Genomic DNA, 8422 nt, shown 5'->3' on the forward strand with positions numbered 1-8422 from the left:
AGTTCTGATGTGGACTGTCATGATTCTGTAGATTTCTGCTTGCTCGCTAGCCCTTTCTCTTTGTGGGTGAACTGTTCTTCTTTAAGGTGTGCTCACAGGAGCAGTGCAGGCCGCAGGATGAAAGCAGCAAGGTAGGGGAAAGGCAGGACCAGAGCGGGGTCAGGATGACATTTTGCTGCTAACCCCACAGGGGAGGGACTAAGATAGCTGTTTCCTGAACCACACAGCCTGGCCTAAGCGGGGCAGCCCGTCTCCATCCTCCACCTTCTGTCAGCCTTGCCAGACCTCCCTGCTTCAAGGGGAGTTCACCTTAAAGGCTGAATGTGAAAAAAGTGCAAGGCTGGGGCCTAAGCCACCAGCACCCACAGGGCCTCCAACTTAGAGGTCAGGTCCCAGGAGGAGGCTGCCACTCCACTCTGGAAACCACAGCAGTGAGGAATGTGGGCCACTGTTGACAGAAAAGCTGGAAATCCAGACTTATATATAAGCCCTCAACTCCAAAAGGTTGCAATTTATTCATGTTCTGGCAAAAACATTTTCAGGAGTAATGTAAGTGCGTAAAACTAAGCCAGAGCAGGCTGACTGTGGACTGTGCCCCCCACGCCTGCAGCCTGTCTGCCTCCTGTTTTCATGTCCACATCAAAGCTCTCTGAGGCACATGAATCTGAACTTCTGGTGGGGGGTGGGGGTGGGTCTTGGGTCTTCACAGGAGAGTTTTTGGATTTTTTTAAAAAATATTTTTATTTATTTCTAGGAGAGAGAGAGAGACAGCGTGAGCAGGGGAGGGTCAGAGAGAGAGGGGGACACAGAATCTGAAGCAGGCTCCAGGCTCCGAGCTGGCAGTCAGCACAGAGCCCGATGCGGGGCTCGAACCCACGAACCGCGAGATCATGACCTAAGCGAAAGTCGGACGTTCAACCGACTAAGCCACCCAGGCGCCCCTTTGGATTTTTTTAAGGCTATAAAGTAGTAGTCTGTCTTCTTTCTTGTTCTTTGGGATATTTTTCAGGCTTTTTTTTTTTTTTTTGAGAGAGAAAGGGAGAGAAAGAGCAAGTGGGAGGGGCAGAGAGAGAGAGAGTGAGACAGCGAGAGAGTGAGAGAACAAACTTTAAGCAGGCTCCAAGCCCAGCCCAGAGCCTGATTTCATGACCATGAGATCATGACCTGAGGTGAAATCAACAGCCAGACCCATAACCAACTGAGCTACACGGGCGTCCCTCCTTTTCAGTCTTCAGATAAAAGGATACTTCAATTGGCGGCAGTCCTTGTCTCATGTTAAAATATTGCACTTGCGCACATATTACAAAGATAGTACCAAATCAAACTCAGTGAGGGAGCCACAAATAGGGGGTAGAGAATTCTGAAAAACCAAAGTAATACCTGAGAAGCAGAGCAGTTTTCCTCTAGCATCTCTGATGCCCACACTCCGTTGCTCCTCCCTCCTTGGGCAACTAGCAGGGCCTGCTTCCCAGCCTTCTTGACCTCTACCACTTGATGTCTCAGCTGACAGCAGGGAGCCCTGGCCCTGGCACACGGTGTGCAGGGCTTCCTAGACCCCGGGGGAGTCGGCCACTCCTGGGACAGCTGCTGCATGTGGGCGCTGGTCTGAGGGGCCGCACGGGGATGTCAGCACAGATGACTTTCATGTGCCACAGCAGTGCCTTTTCTGTATGCTGATCCTCGGTCTGGGCTTAGCCTCTGATCCATTGGAGCACTTCCACAGAGTGGTATGGGAATTTGCCCTTCTTGTTTCAGAACCACATTCTGGATGTTTTGAAAGCAGCGAAGTGTAACAGAACCTCCTCGTTCTTTTCAAGGGTGATCTCCTGGAAGTCTTTGCTCCTCAGGGCACGACAGGTGACCTCCCCCATGTTGTCAAACAGCTGCTTGGCTGCATGTCTGACGATGTGTACCAAGTACCTACTGGAGCTGGGTCCATCACAGTGCCTTACCTTCCCTCCTTCATGCCTTAAACAGTGTCCCTGACAGCATCTTTTCAGTAACGGGTCACTTTGCGCCATCGGAACAATTTCACCTGAGGTTAATACTCTGTGAGAATCCTAGGAACCATGTGAAGCTGTGGGAGAATCTTCTCAAAGGGTCTCTAGTTTCTTATCTTAGCAGGGGGCCAGTTATGTGAAAAATCTTGTCTGGGAACGGGTCCTGCCATCTGGCGAAGTAATCCTTCACCAGAGAGCCCGTGGTCTCCTGAGGAGATTTGGTGGTGTTGAGGTGGGAGGTGGGGCGACAAGTGTTCTGAGTTTGGGACCCAGCTGGGATTGGTGGAGATGAGCATGGATAACGCAGGCTGTGCTGGTGGTACTGAGGCAGATTCCTTTGGACTCTCCAGGATGCTGAAATCCATAGCTGTCGTTTTATCAAAGACATACACCCCAAGACTTTTGAGGAAGCCACAGAGCCTTCTGGATGTATCAGTTACACTGAGGCAGAATTTAGCAGCAAAATAAGGCAGAGACCGAGGGCACATTGACCCTGCCAGCACATTGTGCTGTGAGATAACACATTTCTTATTAAGTTTCAGAACTTAACAGAAGTCCTTTGTGTTCTGTTGGGAAACCTGGATCCCTTCTTCCAGTCACACAACTGTCACATTCTAGGCAGTTACTCAGAAATATCTTGGCATTGGCCAACTTATGGAATTCTCCCTTCTTCCACGTGCAGTGCTCACACTTCATCTGGAGCAGGGCTGGTGGGGGGCCAGGGCCCAGCACCAGGAGATGCAGTCTTTTCACTTTCTTGATAGTCGTCTTTGAAGTAAAAAATTTTTAATTTTGATAAAGTACAATTTACCTGTTTTCCCCCCTTTTGGTGTTTGTGTTTTTGATGTCACATCTAAGAAACCATTTCCTAATCCAGTACCATTAAGATTTATGGTTGTTTTTTTTTTCCTGAGTTTTGTTTTTAGCTCTTACATTTAGATATTTGATTTGTCTTAACATTTGCAAATATGAGCCCAAGTTCATTCTTTTCCATGTGAATTTCCAGTTTTCCCAACATCATATTTGAAAAGACTCTTCTTTTTTTCTATTGAATTGCCTTGGCACCTTTGTCAAATCAACTGACCATATATGTAAAGGTGTATTTCTGGACTCTGAATTACAGTTCACTGATCTATATGTCTACAGCTATATATCTATGTTTTTGGCAGTATAATTGTGTTGATTACTCTAGTTTTGCTGTAAGTTTTGAAATCAGGAAGCACAAGTATGTCCAATCTTTATGCATTTTCTTATCGTTCTATTACACTGATTAGGACCTTTAACATAACCCTGAATAGAAGTGGTGAGAGTACACTTTTGTCTTATGTTGCTTCTGACTTTAGGGGGAAAAGATTTCATATTTCACCATTAGATTTTTCAAAGATTGTTGTTACAGTGAGAAAGTTTCTTTCTATACTTAATTTGTTGAACGTTTTTTGACATGGATTTTCAATTTTGTCAGATACTTTTTCTGCATCTACTGAAACCATCATTTTGTTTTTCTCTTTCATTCTGTTAATGTGGTGAAGTACACTGACTTTTCAATGTTAAACCTCATCTTCCTTGGCCATGACATCTACTTGCCAATATTTCATTAAGAATTTAAAAATCTATATTCATGGGGGATATTGGTTTGTAATTTTCTTGTAAAATGTCCTGGTCAAGTTTTTTTTTTTTTTTAATTTTTTAATGTTTCATTTTACTTTTTGAGAGACAGAGAGAGAGAGAGAGAACATGAATGGGGGAGGAGCAGAGACAGGGAGATACAGAATCCGAAGCAAGCTCCAGGCTCCAAGCTGTCAGCACAGAGCCCAAGCGGGGCTCGAACTCATAAACTGTGAGATCATGACCTGAGTCAGCGCTTGACTGAGTGACCCAGGTGCCTTGTCCTGGTCAAGTTTTGATATCAGTATTATACTGGCCTCATAAAATGAATTTCAGTGTTCATTCCTGCTCTGTTCTCTGAAATATATAAGATGGATACTTTATCTTCTTTAAAAGTCTGATAAAATTTATTGGAGTAGCCATCTGGCTCTGGAGTTTTCCTTGTGAGAAAGTTTTTGATCAGAAATTTCATTTCTTTAATAGATATTGGGCCATTTAGCTTTTCTTTTTCTTCTTGTGTCAGTTATTTTTGTATTTTTTTCATGAATTTGTCCTTTTCACTTAAGTTGTCAAATTTATTGAAAAAATCCCTTTAATATCTGTATAATTCATTAGCATTTGGACTACACTGAAATTAAAATTTCTGCATACAAAATAAAGTAGATGACAAATAATGAATCGGGAAAATAAATATATAAATATGGCAGAAAAGGGTATATATTGTAGGAACAATCTAGTGACAGAGAAGGAATTACAATTCATTGTAACAAATACCATGAGAGGTACACAGAGAACACATAGGAAGAATACCCAGGCCAATTTAGGGAGTCAATACCATGATGTCCAAATGATGAGTTTTAAACTTGAGGTAAATTAATATAATCAAATTCATGGACCTTAAAAAGCTGAGAATTTAGATCCCAGATATAATTACTTCACATTGGTTATCTACTTATGAGCATCTACAGTCAACCGGTGCAGGGGACCAGCCTCTGCAAGCCAGGGTTGGCCCGGAGAGTGATGGTTGGCGTCGGCGAAAGAAGACACGGAGCCAGCCTCTTCAGGTGGACTGCTCAAATTTATTTTTCAGCTTAGGGTTTTTATATAGCAAATTCAAACAATCATGCTTAAACAATTTACATTTTTTGAGTACAGTCATAGGACTTAAAATTTCTAAGTTTTCTTGGCAACAGTGACTTCATGGAACGTAATTTCCACTTCAACCAATAAAATTTAACCAGGTAGTCATAACAAAGTTTTACATATTCTTTACTACGTATGACAGGGTATCTAAGGATAAGTGAAGTATATTGCCAGAATACATGAGATCACAGTGCCCTTTAATTGTTTAAATTCAGTGGGCATGCAAAAACAGGATATACTTGTACCCGCGGTTGTAGGTAACAGACTCTCACAACCCCTTACTAAGAAAGAACAATGTCAACATTTATCATAGATGACGTATGGAAATGTTTTACGTGGATCAACTAGAATTTGGTCTCTGCATTTACCAATCTCATTCTTTGGCCAGAACAATCCATAAGTTGCCTTACAGGCTTGAGGTCAGCAGGCAAATATTTCTCTAACACTTTTTCGAGAAAGCCCTCCACAGGTAGTAAGTCTTGTTTTTGTCTCTGCTTATGGCATAATATGTATTCTTACTGGCAATTAGACTCATACAAGGAAAATGAATTCTAGGTCTCTCATAGACCCAATGCATACTGGACTGTCTCCAATTTTGCTAATTGCAACAATATTTATTAGACAACATCTGATTGAGGGGGCAGACATGATAGTTAGGTACATTCCATTTTGGAGGAAGGGGGGAACTTTGGGTGATTCTGGTTTCATATTAACCCTACAATAGACTAACAGCAGAAGTGAGAGTAAAAGGTACAGACAAAGAAGAGAAGAAGAATTCTTCCGGGGGTTCTTCTGACAGCATTGCAGTCTCTCTCTGGGCCTTGCCATCAGGGATGATCTGCGCAATCCTTTCACACAGGTGTTTCCCTGGGCCTTGCCATCAGGGATGACCTGTGCAGTTTCGGTCTCTGGCAAACCAGATCCCCTTTTCACAGGCATATCCTTAATTAAAAATAAGATTTTTTTTTTTGTATAAATGGTAATACATTATAAAAAATTCAAACAAGATAGAAAAGTCCAAAAGACAAAATAAAAACCTCTTGCATTTTGGCCAACATCCTTCCAGATCTTTTTGTATACTTGTATCTACATATATCCGCATACATATTCATGTAAAAATAATGCTGTTCCTGCTGATTTATATTGTTTTATGGGGGGGTGAACCTATATGCTATGAACATATTTTCATGTAAATAAATATGTATCATTGTTTTTAATGGCTTAATTAATTCCATTGTGCACACTAGAGTCCTAGCGATGGCACTTACATTGTTTCTAAAAGCACCTATTACAAAAAAAGGAGTAAGGAACATACATATGGATGTTTACTTTTTGTTATTTTCCTTAGAAGGGACTAGAAAATGAGACTTCAGGGCAAAGGTTAATGAAATTTTGGTAAATAAGACTGTCCCAGTTTCTTTTTTTTTTAATGTTTTTAAAAAAAAATTATTTCTGAGAGAGAGAGGCAGCATGAGCAGGGGAGGGTCAGAAAGAGAGACACAGAATCTGAAGCAGACTCCAGGCTCTGAGCTAGCTGTCAGCACAGAGCCCCGACACAGGACTCGAACTCACAAACCTGAGATCATGACCTGAGCCAAAGTTGGACACTTAACCGACTAAGCCACCCAGGCGCCCCAAGACTGTCCCAGTTTCAACTTTAACACCAATAGTACACAATACAGTAATTGTAACCCTATATCCCTATGTTTCTCTAATGGACAAAAAGGATGTTTGGAATGTTGAACATCTTTTCATTTGTTACAGAGGTTTGTTTTTCTTGGTTTAAAAATGTCCCACTGGGATGCCTGGGTAGCTCAGTTGGTTAAGCAAAGGATCTCGGCTCAGATCATGATCTTGCAGTCTGAGTTTGAGCCTCGCATTGGGATCTGTGCTGACAGCTCAGAGCCTGGAGTCTGCTTCAGATTCTGTGTCTCCCCTTCTCTCTGCCCCTCCCCTGCTCATGCTCTCTCTCTAAAAAATAAACATTAAAATTTTTTTAAAAAATGTCCATTGATTTCCTTTGCTAATTTTATTGTGGTGTTTTAAAAATCGATATTCTATAAACTCCTTATATATGAGGAATATTTTTCCCTTTCCCACATGATACAATTTATTTTCCATTCATTCATTAATTGTATATAGAATATTACAATCTTTATGTAGTTAATTTTTACCAAATTTTTTTTGTTATGGTTTCTGGTTCTTGTTTCATACTTAGCAAAGGTCTTTCTCAGCTCGAGATTATAAAGATTCACCTCGATTTTCTTGTAGTACTTTTAGGGCTTCATTCTGTACATTTAAATTTTTGATTCATTTGGTACTTGTTTTTTTTTTAATATATATTTTTATTTATTTCTAGGAGAGAGAGAGACAGCATGAGCAGGGGAGGGTCAGAGAGAGAGGGAGACACAGACTCTGAAATAGGCTCCAGGCTCTGAGCTGGCAGTCAGCACAGAGCCCGACGCGGGGCTCGAACCCACGAACCGCGAGATCATGACCTAAGTGAAAGTCGGACGCTTAACCGACTAAGCCACCCAGGCGCCCCCATTTGGTACTTATTTGACAAAAGAGGTAGATAAAAAGCCTGTCCCCAGTGGTTCATTATTTCTCAGATAATCTTTTTCCCACTTAGCAGTGATTTGTAGCATATAGGTTACTGATGACCAGCAAGACTTCCGAGTCCAGCCTTCCTAGCTTCAACACTTATCAGTGATGGCTCTCGGTAATGTAAAATCAAGATAATAACTGCAGCTATCTTAGGGTTAAATCGTAGACCCTGAAAAAGTGTTCCGGTACTTGACCCCTAATACTCAGCAAATTAAACACTCGTACATGCATAGCAGTTTGTTTCTGGATTCCATATTCTGTTCACTGATATTACCTCCCACATCTTTGTGATCCATGTGTTGACACTCCATTACCCAACTCAAGTGTTCCATCTAATGGCTCCTCTTTCCTCATTTCAACAAAAAAGTTCCTGAGTTGTCTTTCTAGTCATAACTAGAGCCCGAAAATGTTGCCCTTGAGGGTAAAAAGCTGTGCTTCACAACGCAGTGAGAACCGAAACCCCAAACCAAGGGAGAGTGTCAATTTCTTCTACCAATATTCGTAAAGGCTGAAACCCTACCTCATTTCAGGTGTTGGCATGTAAGTGACGCTCTCAAAAAACTAGTAGCTTCTCTTCCAACTCTAGTTTACAACCTTAAGGCAAATGGTTCACAATGTCACCCCCAGTGGGCCCTGACTTGAGGGGACTAGTTAAGGTCTGGAGGAGAACGCGAGGGTAGGATTCACCGCGGGGCCCTGTCCTGACCTGGCTGTTGCCTCCTGGCAAACTGAGCCGACTCCCCACTTCGGGGCTGATGCCCCAAGACTGACGTTGCAGGCAGGCGACTCCTGGCCCTATTAAATCTACACAAGCGGCGACGAAGGCGGGAGGGCGTGGCGGCATAACCTCAAGGGAGTCCTCAGAGCCGCAAGAGTGTGAGAAGAGCCGGCAGAGGGAAGGAGAAGCGGGAAAAGGGGCCCCCCCGCCCCAGAGACGTTGCGTTGCGAGGAGGCAAGGGAGATCGGCTTCCCACTCAACCGCGCACTTCACTCTGGCTCTTTGAAGCAAGTGCCCGGTCTCGGATTTTCGGTTCCTTTCGGCTCACAGGATCTCTGCGTCCCAGCGG

General features: G+C 42.8%; 1 pseudogene; it reads right to left on the reverse strand.

Annotated features, from left to right (window-relative positions):
* Positions 1–347: 347 nt before the first annotated feature.
* On the reverse strand, positions 348–2696 carry LOC144238392 (nuclear prelamin A recognition factor pseudogene; annotated as a pseudogene).
* Positions 2697–8422: the final 5726 nt, after the last annotated feature.

Source organism: Crocuta crocuta, unplaced genomic scaffold, assembly GCF_008692635.1.
Source record: "Crocuta crocuta isolate KB4526 unplaced genomic scaffold, BGI_CrCroc_1.0 scaffold216, whole genome shotgun sequence".
NCBI lineage: Eukaryota > Metazoa > Chordata > Mammalia > Carnivora > Hyaenidae > Crocuta > Crocuta crocuta.